This window comes from Anopheles funestus, chromosome 2RL (genome assembly GCF_943734845.2).
Source record: "Anopheles funestus chromosome 2RL, idAnoFuneDA-416_04, whole genome shotgun sequence".
NCBI lineage: Eukaryota > Metazoa > Arthropoda > Insecta > Diptera > Culicidae > Anopheles > Anopheles funestus.
In genome coordinates this window covers 30777851-30802072 of record NC_064598.1, presented here as the reverse complement: position 1 = coordinate 30802072, position 24222 = coordinate 30777851, and the positions used below count along the sequence as shown (strand labels likewise).

The window sequence follows — 24222 nt, the reverse complement described above, 5'->3', positions numbered from 1 at the left end:
GCGTTTGACCCGCACAGACCCCGATATAGATTGGAAGGAAAAATGTAAGAAAATAAACGTCATGTTTTTTTTCAAAACCCACCCCATCCTAACCCACCCAACGGAGACCATTAGCCGTACGGAATGGAAGGTTTTGCGATGTGTTTGCTTTAACTTTTAACCTAAAGAAACAACTTTCGGTACGAGCGCTTAAAGCAATCAGTGCAGCGCATAATCTGTTAAGGTGATTAAAAGGTTCCACAAGTGTACTTTTGGGTTCAATTAATACAAAAGCACACCAAAACAAAAAAAAGGATAAACATTTTTACTAAAGCTTTAACAAAACTCGAACGAAATAAAAGCGACAGACGTGGAAAACACTAAGCAGGATCAATAAAAACAGCGCCTCAAAAAAAGAAAAGACTAACGATTGGCAGTCCCGCATATGCTACAAGGAACACATACCGAGGGACACATAATCCAGACAGGCTCAACTTTCACATTTCAATTGATTAAGTGTACACGTAAAGCACCAGTGCAATAAAAGCTTTCCTTTAGGAAGCTGCAGTATCAGTAGTGTGTGACAAACAGACTTTCCCGGACATGTTTTGCGGGCTTTTCGTGATGGCACACACATTCAGAACTTTCTTTTCTACTGCCTGGAAGGACTATATCGGGTGGTACGAACTTGGCAAAGTATGCGAGAAAATGTACTCATATATCAAACATGCTTAGGAACAGGGTCACCTGACAGCTAAGAATGCCCAAGAAATGTACGAAGCATCATACAGTAAAAAAGTGTCCTGATGACAACCGTTACACTCATTTCCGGTACAAGCCGCCTGGCAGAGTGGATGCATTTTGAGATTATGCGAGAGTTCGTTTTTCCGTTTTGTCTTACCATAAAAATTGTCCTTTTAATCCTCCTTTCCCCTGCGTTGGTTGTTTCTTTAGTAGAAAAAGGAAATATAACCTACATCAAACTGTATAAAACAACGTTCGATTCGAACATTGGAGAGCACAAAAAATGGGAAAAAACGGAAAGAAATGCCCATTACACAGCACATATACCGACCGAGAATACAGGCAAAGATTTGTAGCTTTCCATTTTCCGGAGGACTAATGTCGCCACCAGGTCAGCCGTCCGGGCTGGGCGCCCGATACCAATCGACCCGAACCTGTTTTGACCCAATTCCGTGCGTGCATTTCTGGGCATCTGGGCAGCAGGAAAAGGTTTCCAGTCCCGGCTGGAATCATTTCCAGCAGCAGTATTTACCGATCGTTACGGCCACCCACGGAAAATGAATGTGTTCTGTGTTACGTGGAACTGGGGGAAATGTTTGAACACAGCAAAACACCGAAGAATGTGGGAAAACCGATCAAACAATATATTCATGGCGAAAAAGGAAAACCTCCATTCAAGGAAGAAATATTTTCTTATGTACCTACGATACCACATAAGGTCAATTACTCATTTCATTGGGTACTCTTTTCTAACGATTCCAAATAATAGTAACATCTAGCAAATGTGCAATAAGAAAATTTCAACCTTCTTTTCGTAAAAGCAAAACGAAAAAAAAAACAAACAGGAAACTATTAATCGAACCCATTATGCTGGGAGAATATGACATGTTCTTACGCACGATTTAATTACAGACCCAGAAACCATTCGCTTCACGCAAGTGTGTTTAGCTAATTAATTTTACAAATTTGTTACAAAGCACCACCACCACTAACAACAACCGGTAAAAGCACTCAACCCCACCGGAAGGACCAAGCACTAAGGCCCCCGTCCACCTGCGTTCCTTCGAATACGAGGTCGAGTAGGAGTAGCTTTTCCGATTGGGGAATAAATTACGCTCCTATCTGTTGTTGCTGTACACAGTTGAGAGTTTGAATTATTAACGAACATGTTAATACACACCTCCGGCCGTATTCACAAACAATATTGCTTTTGGGGGTTGAGGGTTTTACATGATAATCATAGGAGAAAGGGTGAAAGGTTGTGGTGATGATGATGATGATGATGGTGGCTTCCTGAAGCTTCCCAACTTTCCCAAAACCAAAAATGCTTCGTTGTGCGCGAAATTGAAGCGGAAAATGTTCATCACATTTATTCTTTCGCGAGCTAGTAGCCTCCGGATACTCTGAACTTGCCAATGTGCCCCCGAAGGGATGAAAAGTTTTAATTTTTTGACCGAAATAAACCAGATCCATGGTGCCCAGCGTGCCCTTTGAAGATGGACCCATGCTAAAGTTGTCCGTTTAAGGAACCCTTTTTGTGCGTCTTTTAGCTTTTGGGGGGGTCGGATAAAAAAGAGCAAAAAAGGGACACCACCTTGTAAGTGGCGGGAAATCAAAATCGTTTCAAGCGCGATTCGGATAGAAGCTTTCCAACAACAATGGTGCGCAACAACGCGCAAAGCTGAAAAGGTCATCGTGTGCGGGAAGCTGTTTTTCGCGCGAATTTGTACTTTGTTTCTGTTGTTTTTATTTTTGCAACCGATTGCCTAGCACAACGAGAGAGAGAACGCTCTAGACGAAACGAAACATCTTTATTTGCTTTCCCTTCCAGCCTTGATCAAACATTTGCCCTCGAGCATAATTCACTCAACTGTCAACATTGGGCCGTGCTAAGTTTGATCGTTTGATGAGAGCGCAGATAGTAAAAACAGTGACCACCCACGGGCAGAATAAAAAAAAACGCTCGCCTCCTGGGGACCGATGGGACGATGTCCCATCTGCCAATTTGGGACTTCGTTTTGGTACTTTTTTTTTCTCTCTCTCTCTCTTGTTTTCGGTGTCATCATAGGTTGCTTTTTCAACTGTCAACCCCCGTGAGGGAAGTCATTAGGTGGCATCATCAAACGGTTTATTAAATTAAACCTGCATTCGAGTGTAAAAGTTTGAGTGCGCTTTAATGTTTTTTTTATGTTACACTCCAAAATGGAGTAGAGGTTTGCTGGGATCATAGGGACGTAACGTTTGTGAGGTAGCTTTGGATGCTGAGCGGATGAAAAGTTGGATCATTTGACAGTTTTAAACGAGGGCTGAGAGCGGAGGGCTTTTTTGCATTTTTATCTTTCACCTTGCCCGACGCATGTAACAGCCTTAGTTAGTTTCATGTTCGCGGAATTGTGGAAAGATCTTTCTCCTGGGGCGGTTAAGAGTATATAGAATTGTGAAAAGAGAATTGTGCTTCAAAATACATAAATTATTTTAATAATTAGAAGTCTCAAACGTTTGAAGAGTTTGAAGAGTTTCGTTTTTTTAATTTGTGGGGATAATGTGTAAACAATTTCGAACTGCTTGATTATGTTAAGTTATCTAAAAGAACTTTTCTTCTATTATATAGTAAATATGTAAGTAAAAGATGTGTTACAATTTCCATAAATTTATGTAGTTAAAAGGAAGCGTTTTAGTCAAAATGGGGCGGCCCGGAGGTGTATGTAATAAACGGCGCCGGTTCCACATGCCAGAACCGGGTATCAAATCCCATCCAGACCGTCCTCCCATAGCAAGGACTAACTATCCGACTATGTAGTAAAAATAAGTCTAGTAACCCAGAAATGGTTGGCATTACCTTAGAGGTCGTTAAGCCAAAAAGAGAGAGAGAGAGACTACACAAAATTTTAAATCTTTAAACAATCAATATAAGATTCAAAAAAAGGTTTATAAGACCGTAGAATGGAATACCGTATTTTTTTAAGTCAATTCATTTAAGTGGTGTGTTTATATATTTTTTAATAATTACATTGGGTAGTTCTGTTAAATAAACTAACCAAAATGTTTAAGTATGAACATAACCCGAACAGTTTCTTTACATCTTACCTTAAGAAAATAAAACACACCCTGTAATCGTTTACTCATCTATTTCGTTTCTATTTTACGTCCTACTGTCTGTATCAGCATCATGTACGTCATGCGAAACTCGCACAAATCAGCATAACGCAGTAACGGTCGTGACATTACTTTGTGGGAGACCAAAATATTCACACACACACAAAAAAATACTCCCAATCTGTAAACACACGCAAACAAACAATCAAACAAAAAAAAAGCGCTCCATAACGTTAAAAAAGGCTTCTTATATAGATTAAACAAAACCGAAAGGAAGACGGAGCCTTAAAAAGACAATCTTTGCCAATGTACCGACGCGAAACATATCGTTACACCGGCCATTATCGTCAATATTATTACATCTGCCGGTTCCACTGTCAACTGGAAACCAGTTTGTCCTCTAACCCTTCCTTACCCTGTGCTGTGGCTAAAAAAAATAATACGAAGCACGAAGAATGGATGGGACTGGTGGGAGGAGGACCTCTCGCTCTCTTGTCATAAGCAGCACCGTCTGGTTACATTACGACGCGATGGTTCGATTGCGCCGAGTTTGCATTGCATTACGCCCGTTCGTGGCACACGCGGTCGAGATGGATGTGAAGCTGCCCTGCCCCTTTGGCCAGGGTTATGGGAGACATTGGAGCTGTCGAGCGTACCTACAGAGGGTGCTGCACCGCATTGTCACGTTATTAAGTGCCATAGTAGCAGAAATTGATTATGAACATACTCGTAGCCATTTATAGCTGCCACTGCTACTTGTTGCAAATCGGCCCAAATATTTCGCTACCAAGTTTGGTTACTAATGTGCCAAAAAGGTTAAGCTGTCAGGGTAAAAAAGTTTCTAGAATTGGTTCTCTTTAAAACAAACGATTAAACAAAACAAGTTTTGTTAAGTAATGTATTAAAATATTTTTTTTAATATCTACCATCTGTCAACGTTTGGCACACACTGTGTCACGCACCACTGGTACAATATGGTACGTGCAAAATTTTCGTTTGGCAAGTTTTAATCGTATTATCGTAACTTGCGCACAACTTTTAACGCAACACGCCCTAACGAGCGATAAAATGTTATTTTTGTACACCAAACCCGTCACATGCATGACCCGCATAGAAAATCGAACTGGGAACTTCGGTAACCAAGAACAGCCAAGACCCTTTTTAATTGGCATCAAATGTCTTTTACGTTTGGTGGTGGCGGCACATACACACATTGTCCAATCGGGTCACACATATGGTTCCAACATAAATCACATTGGACCAGTAAATTTCCAAACAATTGCTGCGTGGTACTATACGCCACATATTTGACAGTTAATCAACAAACATTCACCCAGTTTTTGTTACTATTTTAAATGTTTAAAATGGCGTTTTAACATTTCTCTTTAATTTATTTCTACTCCATCTAATAGTGGACAACGTACTGTGTGGAACAAAATGAAATAAAAAACATATGTATGTACCCTGGAGACAACTCATTCTGCAGTGCTTTTGAGCATAACGTTACCCATTTCCTCGAGCGACTTGATTTAACCACAATGACATGAAATGAACTTTCCGGTATGGTGCACTGACGACGTTCACATATTTCTAGGCCCAACAAACAACGCTTCAACCACAGCATGTAACGCATCTTCTTGAGAGTACCCGAGAGTAATCTCCCATCTCTCGGCTTTATTACTTCCACCGATCTCCGACCAAAACAACCATTCTTGATAATCCAGTTGTACTTTGAAGAGGAAGAAGCAAAAAACGGTATCACTATGTACATCAGCATGCTTTACAAACTACAGCAATCATTCTAAGGAAATTTATTTTACCCCAATCCTTCCTGAATCCTTCATCTCGCTGATCTGGTATCCACGAGACAACGATCAGGAAGTAGCAAAGGAAACTACTCGCGTAGAGTAAAGTTATTTCCTAGTTAATATCACATAATTATTCAACCCGGCTAACCACAAACACACACACACACGCACACAGACCAGAACTGCCCGGGGAGCCAGCAGCTTATGATGGGAAGTATGCTAAAACCGTAGTTCACCATTCCGGATGGTTTTGGAGTTCGCTTTGTGGGCGAAGAATTTTGATTGCTGGGAAAAACCACAAGCTCAGCCAAACCCGTGCTTAAATGAAATCGCAACCTATTCTTCCACCGGCTTGGAAAGCTTATCGCTTCAAAGCTCTTAATGGAGGAGTGAAGATTTGGGTTTGTTTGTAGTTCTCGGTGGGGTTTTTTATGATGACAATTAAACGTCATTCCGAAATGGCGTACAGTTTAAAAAGGTTGCTATCTTTGCCAGGTTTTTGCTGGAAGCGTTTATTTATTATTGTTTAAATAATTTTTTGTAAGAGAAGTTTGTCTTAAATTACCACAATTAATAAATCTTGCATTTCGTTGAGTTGTGCATTAACATCTCCACTATTTTAACATAGTATAGCTCCTTTGTCCACTCAAACGCTTCAACATCCTACCATATGTCTTCGCCATATTAACAATCTGTTTTATAGTCACGGATTTGACCCTTTTCCGTTACTAATTTGACCGCTTGAAAGAGCAATTCATTATTGTAACCTTAAATGGGTTTCTATTTCCAACTTTAGTACAACAACCATTACTTCCGTTAATCGTTAAACGGCAAAATAAAATTCTCCGCCCCGGGGATACATCAAACGTCTTCCACCAAAAACCATTACCCACAAACGAATCCAATACGAAATGATTCCGAGCGTTTTATTTGCAAATCGATTTCCTTTTATCGATCACTTCTTTACTCTTGCGAAAAGAGAACGGAAAAAAGTAATGCGAAGAAATTGCTGAATGTTTACAAATGTAATAAAATGCAATAAATACCACAGCTGTAATAAAGAAATTATATTACAAAAATAAAAGAAAGGAAACTCAACATATTATGCGTCCATCGTTCCGCTGGCCATCATATTTCCTAATTTATTTCTGGACCTCGTCGCGCCATTCATTCAATGCGCTCATTCAACAAAATGCGTCTTCCCAAAAACAGCTCAAGCGTAACGCTCTCTCGTTAGCTCTAACCATAACAAAGCTTCCGTTCCGGTGTTACCCATTCCCGTTTAATCTACCCACCCCTACCCGAAAGCTCAACCCCTATTCTCTTTTATGCTGCTTGTACTTCAATGACTCCATTTAATTTGCTCACATTCAATCTCGTACGTACGTACTGTTGCTTTAAGATTTTCATCAACCTTCTTCTCAGAGTGGCAACGAAAAGCGAAACAAAATAAAACGATACCGTAACCGAACATGACCCGGTCTAGCTCGCGTTCGACCAGCATGGCAGGAAGTCGAATCGATAATCTATTTTTAGGGCATCACCTCGCATTGCATCATCTTTCTTCCCGTCCTGCAAGCAGGTGCTTTTGTTTGCCCGAGTTTGTCCGTGTTTTCCCGCTCCGACACGCTCCGTGTTCCGGTGCGAAGAAGGTCCTTATTCTCGCGTACGCTTGATATCTTTCTTTTCCTTCACCTCCCGAAATGGCAATCGGAGACACCCGGTCCCATGGTGGGCGCGAAATGGGGGGGGGAAAGTTCGTTTTTCTCCGAAAAACCACCCAACTACCCCCGGTTCCGGGTGTGCCGTTTTGGATGCGCCACCCTTTGAACTGTCAATCGCTTCCGCTAATCTGACAGACAGACACAGCGTCTCGGGGAAGCAAACAAACGCCGATTCCGATACCGAAATTACTCCCACCTTCCCCAAAAACAATCACGGTCGGTTCCGTCCCTGATTTGCTGCCAACCGACCATCATCGACCATCAGCGGGTAAATTATATGGGGCTACCCTTTTTCTTTGATGTTACGGCCCTGGAAAATAAACAGCGTTGGCGTGCTGCTGCTGTTGCTGCTGTTATCCTTTATCACGGCATCCTGCAAGCGCCATGCAAGCGACATGCGGAACGTAAAGTAACCCTGACCATGGTTACCATAGCAAAGGAGAAAATGATGGCTCATTGAACATAACCGCACTGATACCGTCGACATTTTGGGCGGGTTTCGTGTACCGATGTGTGTTATTTGCTCGGTCAGCATGGTGAGGCAATGAAAGTAAAAGGATAAAAGCTACTGAAGTAACAACTACCGGAAAACAAACCGTTGAAATGGTCGATTAGAAAGTACAACTTTCTGACTAGTTAACCCTCGTATAATGAATTTAATCCGTTCCAGTGTTTTAGCCTTTCTACACAGAGAATATACTGAAAGAAAATATATTCTCTTAAGTTTTTCTTGAGGCGAATTTATTTTGGTCCATTTAAGCACATTATTCACTCGTAGAAGCCATCATCTGGATGATGTTGGCTATCATACAAAGAAGCAACAGCCCATATTTTCTACACATTCCGAATGACTTCAATTGATTGAGAAGTTGTTTTATCTTCTGTCAGAGAAACTTTTTCTGAAGCATTAGGAAACTCCATAAGTTCTTCGCGGGATGGGTCTTCCATATGCTCCGTTAGAAGCTCTTCCATGTTATTGTTTTCAATTCCCAATGCTAAACTATGGGCCAACATCATAACTTCATAAACAACCGGTATTTTGAAGGCATCGACCTGAGTAGATTCGAAATATTCTATCCAAAATTTCTTAAATATTTCGACGTCGAAAATGATTGACAAAAAGGAAAGATTTCCACGCCAAACCAAGTGCTTTAAATTTTTTTCCTCGTTAAAAAGGGTAATTTTGTGAAATAAATCTAAATGCTTGTTATGCAAAAAAGTCCAAAAATTAGGTATTCATTTTTAAAAAGGAAGACTATATATTTGAAATATTAATATGAATTACAACAGCCATGAACAACCAGAAGACTTGAGGTGGTTTTATGCGGCCAGCGAAACTAGTTTCAAAGTTTTAAGTCAGTAGCTTCATTATATCCAATGTTATTAAGAATTAAAAGTTAAAAACATACCTGGGTAGATTGTCATTGATTGTCATTGAAACAAATTGATTTGGTTCATGTTTATTTATTATAGTAACATTTTTCCAACTATTTGCAAACAGATATTGTTTTGAAACTGTATCAATATGATAATTTTCTGATTTTTTTTGCAAAAATATTAGATCAGACCTTGAACTCAAGACACTTCAAGCCTCAGTGTTCCCGCAACAGGTGTTGCTGAAATATTGTTATAGACCAGGACATAAAAATGAAATTTTGAAATATATTTGTAAGATAATTTTATCATAATGTAAAATACTTTTTCTGAACAATATGCAAATTTTGTTCCGCAAAATTTACAGTTTTTTTTTAAATAAAACTAACCTTACAACAAAAAACAGACTCACATCGTCCTACATACTCACATCGTCCTAAATAATAAGAAAAAAGCATTTTAAATCCCAATATATCTTTCAGTAATAAAATGCAACGCATCGAGTACGAAATAGACAGGATAAAAAGAGATTTACTACACTCATTGTTATATTAATACATCCAATGCAATGCTGCCTTCCAACAACATATGATTTTTAATATGGCCTGAAGCTCTAAAAGGTTGCTCTTCCTACACTATATTGTAAGCCTAAAAATTAGAGCTTTTTATTTTTTTTTTTTTTTGCTCGGTTAGAACGGCCTGGCCGTATCAAGACTTATTTTACCACGTAGCAAGATAGTCAGTCCATGCTACGGGGAGACGATCCGGATGGGATTTGAACCCGGTCCCTGCCGTGTGGACGGGCGCCGTTTTTCACATGCACCACCGGGCCGCCCCTAGAGCTTTTTATGTGATAATTTTTTTTTATTCGTTTAATCTATTTGTTTGTACTTCATTATTCCTTTTTTATACCGTTTGTTCGTAAAAGTCGTATAAATTTTCAATTAGCCAGATATTTACTATTGCAGCATCAGTTAGATAAACAATCGACAACGAACAAAGAGCAGGACCCGGGAACTGTTCACCATAAAGACCATTGACTGTAGAGAAAATGCATCTATCAAATCAATCGTTACCAGGTCGGCAATAGTCGACACAAAATACCACAGATAAATCAATCCGCCCGGGGTGCCACAGAAAAGAAAATAAAAACTCGCGAATTGTCAAATGTAACAATACCACGTTTCGCTATCGCCAATCATCAACACCTTATCACGATCATGATCTTCATGGGTCACGTACAACTCGTGCGCACCTTTCTTACCCTCGCACGCTATCAATTTACAACTCCGGTGGAACAGTTGGTTTATGTTGCAAAGATCAAGATAAAATCGTTTCCGTGCGGGTGCTGCTCCACCGAGTGTGGATGACCAAGCGAAAGGTGTCGTTGCAAATCATTCATGCGGTTTGTTTGCGGTTCACTTAACGTCACACGAATCCAAATCCGTTACGCAGTTGGGAAATGGATGCTAGCAAAGTTGGATTGCAAACTTTTCAAAACTTCAAAACTTCGATTGATTCGTTGGGTTGGTTCTTTTTTTTTTTTTTTTTTTTTTTTTTTTTTTTTTTTTTTTTTTTTTTTTTTTTTTTTTTTTGTTAACGGGGAGGGAACCTTCAAAAGGTACCCACCTCGAAGGGCGGCTTGCGGCTACAAGCCAATCCCTCCGAGATGGGTTATGTGGGATTCATCGTGACGCTGGGCCCGTGAAGCGGACCCGGCAGCCGATGGGACCCTAACTAAACCACTCCTCGACCTGATCCGAACCCTGCCGATGCGCTTGATGTGCGTAGTACTCCATGCAGGAACGTTTGTGCGATGCACCCATCCTGTTGACGCGCTGCTGCTTTCCAATGCTGCTACTGCGTCATCCGTCCTAGTTGTCTCAGCTGCTGCTGCTGCTTCGTGCCTTCCTTCCGCTGCTGCTGCTTAGTTCCGCCCGTCCGTAGCCGCTACTTCCGGTGGGATCTAGCTCCTGCTGCTGCTCTGGTTACTCGTTGCTGCTGCTGCTGCTTCCGTTGTCGTCATCCTTTGGTGCGGTCACGGCGGCAGCTGTTGCTGTCCCGTTTGTTCCGTGTTCCGCCGTCGTTGTTGTCGTCTCCGTCTGGCCGTAGGTGGACTTTCCTCATTCCATCTCACTTGGAGGTTTCTGAAGATGGTCCTTGCGGCGGTCCGGACTGCTTCCCATGTGTTGCTGTTGGCACACATTTCCGCTGCAAGATTTTCTATCGTCAAGCGGGTGCGGCTCTGCTGCTGCATCTCGTGTTGGGTTCGAGCAAACCGTGGACAGTGGAACATTACGTGGTCGACATCTTCCACTTGGTGTTCACACACCGGGCAGTTTGGCGAGCCGTCGAGGATGCCTTTGTCGACGAAGTAGCTCCGGAGAAACCCATGCCCTGTAAAGAGTTGAGAGAGATAAAAATCAATTTCTCCGTGCTTGCGATTTACCCAGGACATAATGTCCGGGATAATTCTCCTCGTCCTCATCCCCGGCGATCTCGGCTGCCCCGCTCCGGCTGTCCATTGTTGTTGCCAGCGTCCCATGGTCTCTTCCCTTTGCCGCTTTCGTATGTCTGGTCCTGGACTTCCCCTCGCTACCTTTTCGTCGTGGCAGCGGATGTCCTCCTCTAGGAGAAGGACTAACGGGATAGTGCTTGCGACCACGCAAGCGGCATCGTAGGAGACCGTTTGGAAGGCACTGGCCACTCGAAGAACTCCTGTGCGGTGCGCCCTCTGAACCGTGGTCCGGTGAACGTCCTTCTGAAGAAGCGTCCGTCCCCACGATGGTGCCGCGTAACGGACAATGCTATTCCCAACGTTAACCAAGGGTCTCCTTCTGCTGCTTTTTGGGCCACACTTATTCGGCATCAGAGCGGTCAAGACATTCGTGATACGTGATGCCTTGCTGCAAACCTTCTCCAAATGCCGACCGTGGTGCTGTTTGCGGCAGAGCTCGACCCCCAGGTACTTGAGCGATTCCGTGGATACGATCGTGTGTCCCCCCGCACGTAGTTGACCTACCTGCGGGTTGTGATGAGTGCAGAAGATCATGTAGCCGGTCTTTTGATGGGCCAGCTTCAATCCCACTCCATCCATCCAACGCTCGATCATCTCCAGATTCCTCGTAGCAAGGTTGCTGATTTCCTGCGGGTCCCTCCCGATAAGGGTGAACGCCACATCGTCAGCAAACCCTATAATGTCCGCACGCTTTCCGAACAGCTCCAAACGAAGAAGGTCATCGTACATAACATTCCACAGTGTTGGCCCTAGAACCGAACCCTGCGGGACACCTGCCGATACTGGTAGCGAGACCATTCCTTCATCCGTTTCGTAGTGGAGCGTGCGATTCGTGAAGTAGTTCCGCAGCAACGCCTGGAGGTACGGTGGCGTGTTCCTTCGCTGCAGAGCTGCTCCGATCGCTGTCCAGTTGGCCGTGTTGAAGGCGTTCTTCACGTCGATTGTCACCATCGCACACAGTCGATCGCCCCTGCGCTTCTTGTCGAGCGCAACCCTTCCGTTGGCAATCACCCTGTTGATGGCATCCATGGTTGAACGTCCTTTCCTGAATCCGTATTGGGCATCAGCGAGACCGCCCGTAGCATCCAGATGCTCCGTAAGTCTGCGCTGTATGAGTCGCTCCAACACTTTTCCCAGAACACTCAGCAGGCAGATTGGCCGGTACGACGATGATTCTCCGGGTGGTTTCCCGGCCTTCGAGAACAGCACTAGCCGTTGCCTCTTCCATTCGACGGGGAAGTGGCCGGAATCGATGTAGTGCTGGAACGTTCTCATGAAGACGCGTGGAAACGCCGTCATCGCCGCAATCAAGGCCACGTTCGGAATGTTGTCGTCTCCTGGGGCACGCTGGGGATTGAGCGATTTTGCAATGCTCACCAGCTCACCCTCGGTAACGGCATCCCGTGCCGTGTCCTCGTCCGTCAATCCTGTTGCTGTGGGCCATTCCATGGGCGGTTGCACCGGAAAAAGTTCGCCGACGATGTGCTGCAGCTTGGCTGGATCCCGTTCCATCGGTACTCGGGCTCCTTGCCACATCTGCCTCCGGATTTTGTAGCCTGGCCCGAATCCGTGGGGCCCCAGCTGTTCCGGAAGTTGATCGCCCTGCTCCTTCTTGCTCCGCTTGACCGCTTGCTCCAGTGCTGCTCTCGCTGCTGTGTACGCCGGACGCCGATCCAGTCGCTGCTCTTCCGTTCGGGCTCGCCTGAGTCTTCTCCGCATCCCGATGTAAGTGCGACGTAACTGGGAAATCTCGTCATTCCACCAGTACACCGATCGTCGTCCTCCCCGTGCTGCTGGCAATCTCGGCATCGTCGCGTCGCAGGCGGTTGACATTGCCTCTGTCAACTCGTCCGCCAAGAGGGTGCGGTTGTAGATGTCCAGTGACCCCAACATTTCAACGAACAAGTCCTTGTTGAAATACCGGGTTGCCCATCTGCTCTCCGAAGCCTGCTGTGCACTGCGTCCCAGGTTACGCTGCGTCGTCGTCCTCCCGACCGCAAACTTGATGGTATTGTGGTCACTTGGATTTTCGTCGCAGACTCGCCAGTTATTTTCCCCCAGAAGAGACGAGCTGCAGAAGGAAACGTCGATAATGGAACTACGGCCACTGTTGTTGCTCCAGGTTGGCCGGTTGCCCCGGTTCAACAAGACTAGCTCAAGTGATGCCATAGCATCCATCACCACTGCTCCCCTATGAACTCGTTCTCCATCGTTGTGTCTGCGTTCCATCCCCCACGCTCCTGACCAGGCGTTGACGTCCCCGCCGATCACGGTGTCCCGATTCCGCGGAATCACCGACGCAATTTCGGTCCATTTGCGTCGATAATCCTCCACTGACAAATCGGACCCCACAGGAGGTAGATACACGGAGCAGAAAACGATACCACGCATTTCGACCACGACGAAGTAATCCCGCCGATTCTCGATTATGCGTTGGATAGGGTATCTTCCTGTCGATACTGCTGCAACTCTGCCCGTTGGATCCGCGACCCAGTTACCGTTGTTCTCCGGAATCCGATATGGATCGGCGATCAACACTATGTCGCAGCCTTCGTTCCGAGCAGTCTGCATCAGCATGTCCTGGGCCAGCTGGCTGTGATTAAGGTTCTGTTGAAGGACATTAATCATGACGAGGCCGGTTTTTTACCCCTTCTCCTACTTGGCGGCAGTTGCGCTGTCCGAACGAGTGCCCGATTGCTTCCGGGCCCTTGCAGACGAGGCATTTCCGTTCCTTGGTGCACGGTCCTGAGTGCTTAGTCTCCGCACATCGGTGACACTTGCTTGACCGATCCTTCCCACGGCAGTGAGTGGCAATGTGGCCAAACTCGTAGCACCGATAGCATTGGCGCTTCACCTCAACCTTCTTGAACCGGCAGCACTGGCTGAATCCGACAACATGCTGTTTTAGTAGCACGTCGTCCGTTACTGCCACCTCTGGGCATCCGAAAAATGCGACCAGCGTTCCGTAATTGGATTTAACGGTACTGATCTGGTCCGCGTAGATCGTAACTCCCAGGGCTGTGCTAAGGTCCGTTGCAATTTCCCGTTGGGTTGGTTCTCGGTAGATTTATTTTCCTTTTTTAATGTTTTATGTGAATTACATCACACATTATTCTTGTGATCAAACGAATAGATGGCAAATATTCTACAAGAAGTATACTATTTGTAGAAAATAATAAAACGTAAAACAAATTCTTATAACGATTTAATTAAAATTGGTTTCCAGTTAATCAAACACCAATTCAATTGAAAATCCTTCCTCAATTTAATTTATTTCGATCGTTTTTGTTAGCTAAAATTGTTTGACTGCAAAATTCTTTTCCATCAAAATGTTTTGATTCTACATTCCGAGGTAAGGGTAAAAAGAAACAAATAAAAATCCCAGGCACTAGATCGCACATCAATTTCTGGCAAAACAATTCTCGCATTCGTGTGTTATCTAGGGCACACTTCACTGAGGTCAGCAGGCCATCCCCACACTTATCAGCGCTGTTGGGTCAATAAAGGGCATCAGTAGCAGCTCGGGAAACTGCTAGCATTGGAGCTCAGTCAACCCGGACTTTTTGTGGTTCGGAATCAAATCTTCTCGCACGTCAACCGATGTTGTGAAGCTGAAGCAGTACTACACTGCTACATGCTGAACGTTTGTACTGTGTGACCTCAAAAAAGGAACAAAACACATAGAGCGTAAAATATAAATTACGCACAAAATCAATAGTTGGCGTACGTAGGAAGCAGTGCAGAAAGCGCCATTGATGATGATGCGAAACTTTAGCTTAACGAACAAGCATGTTCGTAGTTGAATTGAAATGTATCTTTTGCATGTATTGAATTACAGATGAATTAAATATTGCCTACAAAGCATTAAAAACAACATTGACTCAATCCCAACGCCGAAGAAACGATATGTGAGATATCATTAAATAAAATGCTTTCATCACCTTCCACTGTACGTAAACTAATATCATAACTCAATTAAGCTACACATAAAACCACATTGCCACCCGGCAATTCCGTGGGCCCTGCCATCGTGCAGGGTCGGCGGCGAAAGACGAAAGGGATAGTTTACCAATAAAAATGATACCATATCGACGAAGTCCTGCAACCGTACCGGGACGACTCACACCAACTGGCAAGTAATTAATATCATAGCTCCCATGAGAACCGCTCGATTAATGGACACCCATTCGTACATCCGCTCATCCGCCCATAGGAGAAGGGACCGACTCATCAGCTTCGAGCCCTTCAGCTCTCGGCGACCTGTCTGTGTCTGTCGTGGGTCGAGGCGGGAAGGAGCCAATGCCACCGATCTAAGTGAGACAAATAGGCCCATCAATTACGCGCGAAGGTTACGCCAAGAAGTTCCGCCAAATATGGCGTCCACTATCACTAACCCTTACACATCCAGGGGTGCCGGGTGCAGCTAAGGCACTTCATTAGCATCGATCGGGTTGCCTCTTCTTTTGCCTTTTCTACCTGTTATCCAGTGGAAAGCTTACGAGGTTCTTAAGATTTGATGTTTCGAACCCATTTTGTTCGGTAGTTCGATGATTCTAGCTTTAGTGAGAACACGATTAGACTCCAAACCTCAAACAACTCGATAATGCCATTGTCATGTTCTAAGTTTCGCTCGCGATCAGTTGTTCCGTTGTATTACTAAATGAAACTCCTTATGTGTGCGCCCTTCTGATGATGCAACATTTCACGTCCTCGCTTTAAAAGAAAACACAGCTGTGTAAATCCAAATCGTCCGACGGATCGGCTTAGATCGTTGGCGTTCCGCTAATATTTATCACAACGCTGCAACACTTCGCCACTTCGACTCCGTGAACCGATAATTTATTCCTGGATAAATTAAACATTATGCCAATTACGACGCCCCATCAAAAGGAATATGCAAACGAGCAGCAAATGAACGGCATTAAAATGCATTCAAAAATAAACTTCTGCGCCTAACAAGGCGAAACACGGTGCGAATACTTTTCATCGTTAATTTATGAAATGATGAGCAAGACATTAAATGGAAATTTGTTCACCGTACAGCTCACTTTTCAGCAAACATTAAAGGGTTCGTTCGCCCTGGCAAAATGGTGAACAATTAAATGGAAATAAATCTATAGCATTCAACGCTGCCGTATACGCGAACATAAGTACACATGCGTGTGTAAGAACTTCTCGGGAGTTTCTTTTACGCACCAAAAAAAAACATGCAATCAATTCTCGTTTGCCTTTAATCTGTTTGTTGTGCGGGGTCGGAGTACAACCCGGTTACTGTACAGTATGGGGATGAAATGTGATCTCCCGGCGAGTGAAGCACAAAGCGAAAACGATGCACAAGACGGGGCACACTAAAGATAATTGACCGCCGAGTGTCTTACTTTGAGGCACATGCTTCTTTCGACCGGGTCAGTTCTAGATTACACCGACACGACGTTGCTTGGTCCAAACAAACGTCGCATATCAATTGCCGCTCGCATCTTGTTCTGAACAGAATGTTGATCACCCGGGGGGCAATTGAGAACCGTCGCAAAAAAGGCAGCATCCAAGCGAGCAGCATCGTTTCGATTCGTCAATTAAAATTGAAACCACCAGCAAACGGAATGGGAATGGCAAGCAAACACTCAAAACCATTCCGTACAGTGCCTTGCCGACACATACACTTCAAGCGTTCCGTTACCGATATGGCATCGAAACGAAGACCATTTCTGAGTTTACGTTGGCACTTTCGGTGGAGAAGTAGCGTATTTCATGGCGGCTTATTAAGTATTCAGATCGCTCACTTTTCGCACCAGCTTGCCACCAGCAAGCGTGAAACGTGAAACGAAAAAAACCCCCTACTTCCAGCAGCTGGAGTTGATCTTTAACGTTTGTCTATTTTTAACAAAACGGTTCCCAGCTGGTATCACCCTAGCACACCCGACCTTTGTCCGTCGCTAGACTGTTTGACTTCCTTCCTGGCTTCGCTTTGGATCACATATTTTTAGATCCATCCGGTTGTGAAGCGAAGCTGATTAAAGGTTTCCCCCGGCATAAGCGCATTCCCAGTGAGATGGGAATTCGGTGAAGATGCCGGTATGGTACAATTTACTTTCCAAACAAGTTAATCTTGACTGTGTTTTTTTTTTTTTGTTTTTTGAATGGAAAAAGATTAATTTTACAGCTCGCGAACACAGAGCATGTAAGGTTATCAAAGTGTTAAAAATATATGAAAATATCGTACGCTAAATGGGATTTAAATTAAAAACCATAGTTTCTTACTTTTACAGAGAAATTATATATTTTTTTTATGGCTCATGCTTTTATGGCACATCTGTCATGTTGGATTTAACTGAGAGAAACTCTTTATCCTGTGTGAAAGTATGCACTATACAGCGTTAAGCACAGGTGCATTTCACTCAATTGTAAACCCTTAGTGCATTATACGGTTCGATACATGATTTCTACCACATGTTTCACATCAAAAAGTTTAACGTTACAAACTTTAGTTGGTGCTCGATTGCTATCGATCAATGATCGAATATTCGTCCCAACACCCAACCCGATGTTGCCCATTTTGCTACCCCTGGCCAGCTTTTCACTCTTCGCGGTTACTTTTACGTTTGCTGCAACATTCTACCATCCTTGTACGATGCTTCGATTTTGATGAACTTCCTTCAACCTTCGCTGCGCTCTTTATTGCTTCCGACAGTGTGGTGTGTTTTTTGTGCGATAAAACCCACGGAGCAAAATGAGTTTTTCCGTATTTGTAAGCGTTTCTGTACAAGCGAGGAAATCCTTGTTCGGCGGAGGGAGGGAGGGATAGTCAGGAGCGAAAGAAAACATATCCACCCTCACCAGCACCATGCGCACCATGGTTCGCGCGGGGGTCGCTGTCGCGCACAATTTATCGCTATTAATCATCGATCAGGAGCAAAAGGTTACTTCATCCGAATGGTGAGCTGATGAAACTATGGCAGCAATGTAAAAGTCGCTTCGGTTTTTTCTTCTTCGTTTTGTTGTCCTGCTAACCTTTCTATGCGAGTTTCCCTTCACAAGAGCGAAGGGACTCGTGAGAGAAAACCCTCCAGTAGATAACCTCCCCCCGAACATGCCATGTGAGCTGCATGTTGAACCTTCGACCTTTCTTTCAACGTTAGTTGATAGCAACTGCAGTTGTCTCTTTGTTGGATGGGAAAAAAAGCTGTTCAATTATTTCACTCCATCCATCATGGGTAGTGAGGGATGTTTGGATGTGAGATTGACTGAGCTTTGCAACAAGGGAACAAAAAAGAATGAAAGAAAACAAAACAAAAAAACTAAAACGACCACATCCAAACCGATCGACTAAAACAACAAATCCCATTAATTGAGTCAGTTGCTTGCAACTGACTACTGCCATTTGAGATAGTGTCCTCTGTCTCTTCCCCCATTCGTTTTTTTTGTAAACGTTGTTTAAACAAGAACAATGTTCACTCAATGTGCACAGAACTATCCAGTAATGGTGGAATTGTTCGTAACAAATAGAAAAAAACAAACGATGCAATGTCGTCACAACTCATCATACCAAACAGCGCAATAGATTGAAGAATTTGCTTAACCATTTGCTAAAAATCGTCGTCCAATATTTGTTTAACCGAGTGTCGTTCAATCTCCACTAGGGAAAAAAACACTACGACAAATAGTATCATGACGCATCGAAGCGACATTTTACTGTCAATTGAAATTTGTTTGTTTCTATTAGTAATGGGAACTCCGGATTGAAATTATGACTCCACTTCGGAGTTGGAAAACAGAATTCGACTCCAAAAAAATCCGGATTTGACCCCAAATTACTCTGGACTCAACTTCGAAGTCAATTACGGATACCAACTCCCGTATTTCTCCGGAGTCAAAACTGGAGTTGAATGCGATATCACATCTAATTTAGGGATTCCAATGCTGAATTTTTCAGCAGTGTACCAGTGTTCACAAGTTTTAGTGAAGTTTTCTTTTTCGTATATTTTTTGGGATTCTTCCACATGTTTTCCCAAAGTATTTTAATAGATTTTCACAAGTTTTAAACCAGTTTTTTTCCCAATTGAACTTCTTCATAGTTTTCTTCTACAGGTTTCAAACAGGTTTCTTTCGGACTTTCCACAGTTTTCACTGGTATTTTTCATAGTTTTCAATTGGTATTGGAATTGAGTACCAATGAAGTTCCGTTTTCATCGATGCTTTTATTTAAACAGTTTTCATACAGACGTGCATATTACGGAATGGGTCCGAAGTCGGCTTCGGAATGTCCAGGAGTTGGATTACACAGATTCCAAAAAAATAGAATTTTATCCATCACTAGTTTCTATTGCAAATAGTATTAAGCGAATTACTTCAATGGAAGTAAGCCACACTCGCCTTTTTTCCAATATAGGAACATCCAAGAGAACAATTGTTTGAGCTTTTAAGCTCTCTGTCACTCGTACGCTATCGATTTTTTTTTCTAAAAATAGTGATTGTACAATTTCAAACGCTATGAATCCCTAAACAATCCTCAATAGAATTACCATCCCCCGGGAGGATGTAATAAATTCGTGCCAATTCTTTCATCAAATAAAATCCTCACGTACTTTGGTACGATATTTTCGTTAGAGAAAAGCAATAATGCACGCGCGTGTTAGAGCTTCAAATATTCTAAATGACAAAATACCTGTCAAACGGGTGGGGATTGGCGACCCACAATTGTACTCGCTTTTTCTTCAAGCACTTTTCCACTAGCATCACCACCATCAGCAGAAGGTCAGTGACGATATCCTTGAACGTGAAAAGTATGCATTTACGTGAGACTAACCGTGTCCTTGGCAAAGGATGTCTTCCAAGACAAATCTTGCTATTCACTTGCAGCTATAGAACGAACCCGGCGTGTGTACACCTTACACGTTGAAGTTGGCTCGTGTTTAACGAGATTATCGGGAATTATTTCCCGCACGTGAAACTATGAGCTGACTACGGTTTTGTCCCATGGCGCCCGTAAAAGGCGCTTGTGGCACCCGGCAGTCCACCAGCTCCCCGTGCACAAGGTGTATAATTGAAGGAATCGAAAACAGGATTCAGAAAGAAAACGAAACGAAACAAAGCTTTCGGGAAGCTTTCCGAAGCGGAACGATGAGCAGCCGCTCAGAAGGTAAAGAACATCTTTTCTGAAAAGCTTGAAATCCCTTCAAGCGCTCTCCTTTCTATGGCACGTAGTGCCGATCATTGTCTGGTGAAGATTATTCTATGTTTGATCTCGGAAACTACTACCGGTGGACATGAATCATGATCCAAAGCAATTTGGGTTTCCTTTGAGAACGGAATTTGCTACTCCAAAAAAAACGAACAAGGAGGACAGGAAAAAAGCAATAAGCTACTGATGGATGGATATAGTGTCGTGTACAAAAGAGCTACACAGAACGGCTAGTATAAACGAAAATAGATCGAACGGTGTTCGGAAGGTTGCTATATCGGTTTAGTTCTTTGGTGGCTGTTGAAGTTGTACCGGGTAATTTGACTTTTATTACAAGAGAGGGACAAAATATGACCCTTTCTTTCCTTTCATATTGGAATAACTTCAAGAAGGTTTTGTTGAATCTAGATCCTCCATGTTGAACCTAGATCTTTAGAACTAAGGTGGTTTGTACTAAAAAATATATTCATAACTTATTTTTGTTTATATTTTAATAACTTCAAGTGGTTTTGACGTGCTTTTTCCGGTTATCGTTGACTTTATGTACTCGTAGCCTCTAAAAACTGTAATAATTCTGTGTGAAAAAGATAGCAAATACAATCAACTTGGAGTAATTTACGACAAAATTCTCTGTAGTAATGTTTTGTACTAAAAATCAATTTAAAAAACCTACAAAACGCAACTTAGTTGCCAACCTAATGAAATACATTTACTTAATGATCTACGGTAGAACCCATTCGTAGGTTCCACAAACAGATGATACCATCCGTACGATCCCCACCACCGCGTGAACTCACCTGCATCAAATCGTTACAGCCGTATCCAGTTGGCTTCTCTTGCTCATCCCCTGATCAGTGAGATTAGCCGATTAGCACTTCATTTGCTGGTGATTTTGCCCGAGTGCCCGAGGTGCCCGGGTCCTCAAAAACACTCCCCGATCGGGTTTTGTTTCTTGTTGTGCTACTGGCGGGAAAGCGTACCGACCAAGCCCATTTAGTCGTTCGGATATAATCACTTCCTGATTCGCAGCCTGGCAGCCTTGTTAGATGTTTCACTTGCACCTACCAAACCAAGCGGGTAAGAAACGAAGAAGAGAAGGAAAAAAAGCAGCTACTTCCACGCGATCGAAAATAGCAGAAGCTCTGGGGCAATATCGGACCTCCTCACTACTAAACCAAGCCCCTATTCAGATAAACATTGAATCAATACGCCACGATTGCACTACACTGTTGTTGCAGATTGGTCGCCGGACCTGGTATATTCTTGCAATCATTTGCTTGATTTGCCATTTGCACCACTTTCCGTAACGGCACCGACACTGGGGCACGGTAGCACGCGTCGCTTTTCTTTTCTATTAAACATTCAACATACAACAGCCCGCGCTCTGGTCAGCGGTTCTGGGGAGACATTCTAATGGGGATTTCTTTTTTTTTTTAATAAACACTGCCTTACTTTAAGCACTGGCCTATTTTTTCTGTAGCTTCGAAATGTGGATTTCTGTAAATAGAAATAAAATAAAAATAAAGGTAAGTTAGAAGCACTTAACGAATGTTTGTTTTCTTATGCATTTTTTATTACTTTTGGTGAAATTATTATTAGCGTACTCTTTCTACAACGAATAAAAACATGATGACTATGTACATTTTTACATGATATCATAAAGCGGATTAAACAACCAGGGCTCATTTCCATGTTCGATCGCATTTTAAATTATTCAACCCATTCAATCAATATCGCTACGCGCCAACAGAACTGAGTGTTTCTGTGGGAAAAATAGGGGGTAAAAAAAAAACAATACACACGTGTACCGTAGTGTAACAGGTACAAATGTGATGGTAGAGTGAAGTAATTGTAACAATTTTAATATCGCTTAACTACTACTATACAGCAGCGGGGGGAAAATACACGTGTTATTTCCGGACGATCTATTCGATCTTATCGCGTTGGATGCATTCGCTTGTACATTTGGATGCATGTATATACATCATGAAAGCAATTTTTTTATTTTGGAAATATTCCATACAGTGGTTGCTTGAGAGATACGACGAATCGCACACGAATTACAGCGGATTAGTGTCTTTTCAGTATATTCCAATGTAAAAAATGAGAGAAATTGAGATAAAAATAATTTATGATATGAGTAATTTTACGAAAGGATTAAACTTGTTTCTCTAGGTTCAACTGTACATAAAAAAATACAAAAATACTTGACAAGAATAAAGCATTGGTCCATGGCTCTTGAATTCCTTTCGTAAATGCAATAATTGGTTTGTATTTTATTTTCTGTTTAAAAATATTTTGTTACAGTACGCACATTTCCCATCAAATGTAGACTATATAGAAAAAAATGTTTAATAGCCTTTAGTGCATGATATAAAGTTATCTATGAAATTGAACAAGTACAAGAGTTTGAGGACATAGTGACCTTCCCAATTTTTTTATATTAGCCATCATAATTTCGATACTGGCATTATGGTTTCTTTCGTATTTTTCAGCCAATTGCTACAAAATCTATAAATTTTATTCTTTACAAAGATTGGTTCTAAAATTGGTATTTTTCGGTAACATTCATGTCGTCCAATTTTGTGATGATTGAGTTTGCCAAATATAAGTTGTATTTTAATCTATGAAATATAGGTATTCATTTTGAATCAATATCTGTTCCATTCGTTGGCTGGATTTAGAAAAAAAAAATTTAGTCCTTGAGGCCTGCAATGGGGCTATCCCGAAAAAATATTCCTTAAGATAAGTTAGGCTAATGAAATTAATTACAATACATCAATTCCAATAACATTCAGAAACATGGTTTCCTCCTTAATAGAATTTTCTATCATTGTTTCATTCAAATTTCCTTATCCTAACGAAGTTTGGAACCTTGTACCGAACACCAGTCGTTACGGTGCAACAGTTGTGTTTATTTTACTGTGCTGGAATTTATGTATTGGACTTTTTCGTTTTTTCAATCAATACGCCGACAAATGACGCCCATTGATCCCAAATGACACTCATCATTACCACCGTCTCATTATCATTTGTACGAAAACTGCACCTACATATACAGACAGAGAATGAGAAAAAGGGGGAACAAATAACGATTAGCACAGTAACGTCCTTTCGTCGACCAATTGCATCAAACACTTCCAAACAAACTTTAGCTTCATTAGCTCGCGCACGTTCCACTGATTAGATTCCCGCAAAACCATCAACAGCGGCTTTGACCCCAAAAACCTGTACACATTCGATCCGGGTGGGCCACCCCCGGGTGGACACCGGGGAAAGAATCACCCCCCCCCCCCCCCCCAACCGTAACCGCGAACATCCTGAGACGGCACACTCGATGCCAACGACGCCTGCACTAATGCTTCATTAGCTCGTTTCGGTGCGAAACCATTCCAAGAAACATTTATGGTCGGTGTGAATAATGGCCTATGCCGGCGATGATTTACAGCATGCACATTCTAATTATCTTGTGCGACCCCTTCACGTAAGGGGAAAGGGTATAAGGAGGGAAGGGGGAAGAAAAAGTTTGCCTCCATGTGCACAAAGGGAGGGAATCGTTCGTGTACGATGTTGTAATAGTAATTACAGGATCCCATGTACATACATGCCGCCATCAACGTTGGTTGCTAAGCGACGGATACGATGACGAGATTAATATTTGCGCCCCTCTGAAGATAGATGCTCTGGCATCTTCAGGTTAGTGCAGCATTTTTCGAACGTTCCAACCTTTTGTTTTGGTTTGTTTTATTTCATTACATCATCTTTAATAAGCTGAAATGAATTAGTCGTGTGGCAACACAA

The 24222-nt window shown here is 42.7% G+C and overlaps 1 protein-coding gene across 4 annotated transcripts in view; it reads right to left on the bottom strand.

The window, feature by feature from the left end:
• The window catches only part of LOC125765784 (calcium/calmodulin-dependent protein kinase kinase 1), a 92779-nt gene that overhangs the window by 62587 nt on the left and 5970 nt on the right, over positions 1-24222 (bottom strand). For all 4 annotated transcript variants that reach the window (XM_049431254.1, XM_049431256.1, XM_049431252.1 and 1 more), the window contains exon 2: positions 21219-21918. The gene's annotated coding sequence lies outside the window, so the exon portion shown is untranslated. The remainder of the gene's footprint in view (positions 1-21218; positions 21919-24222) is intronic.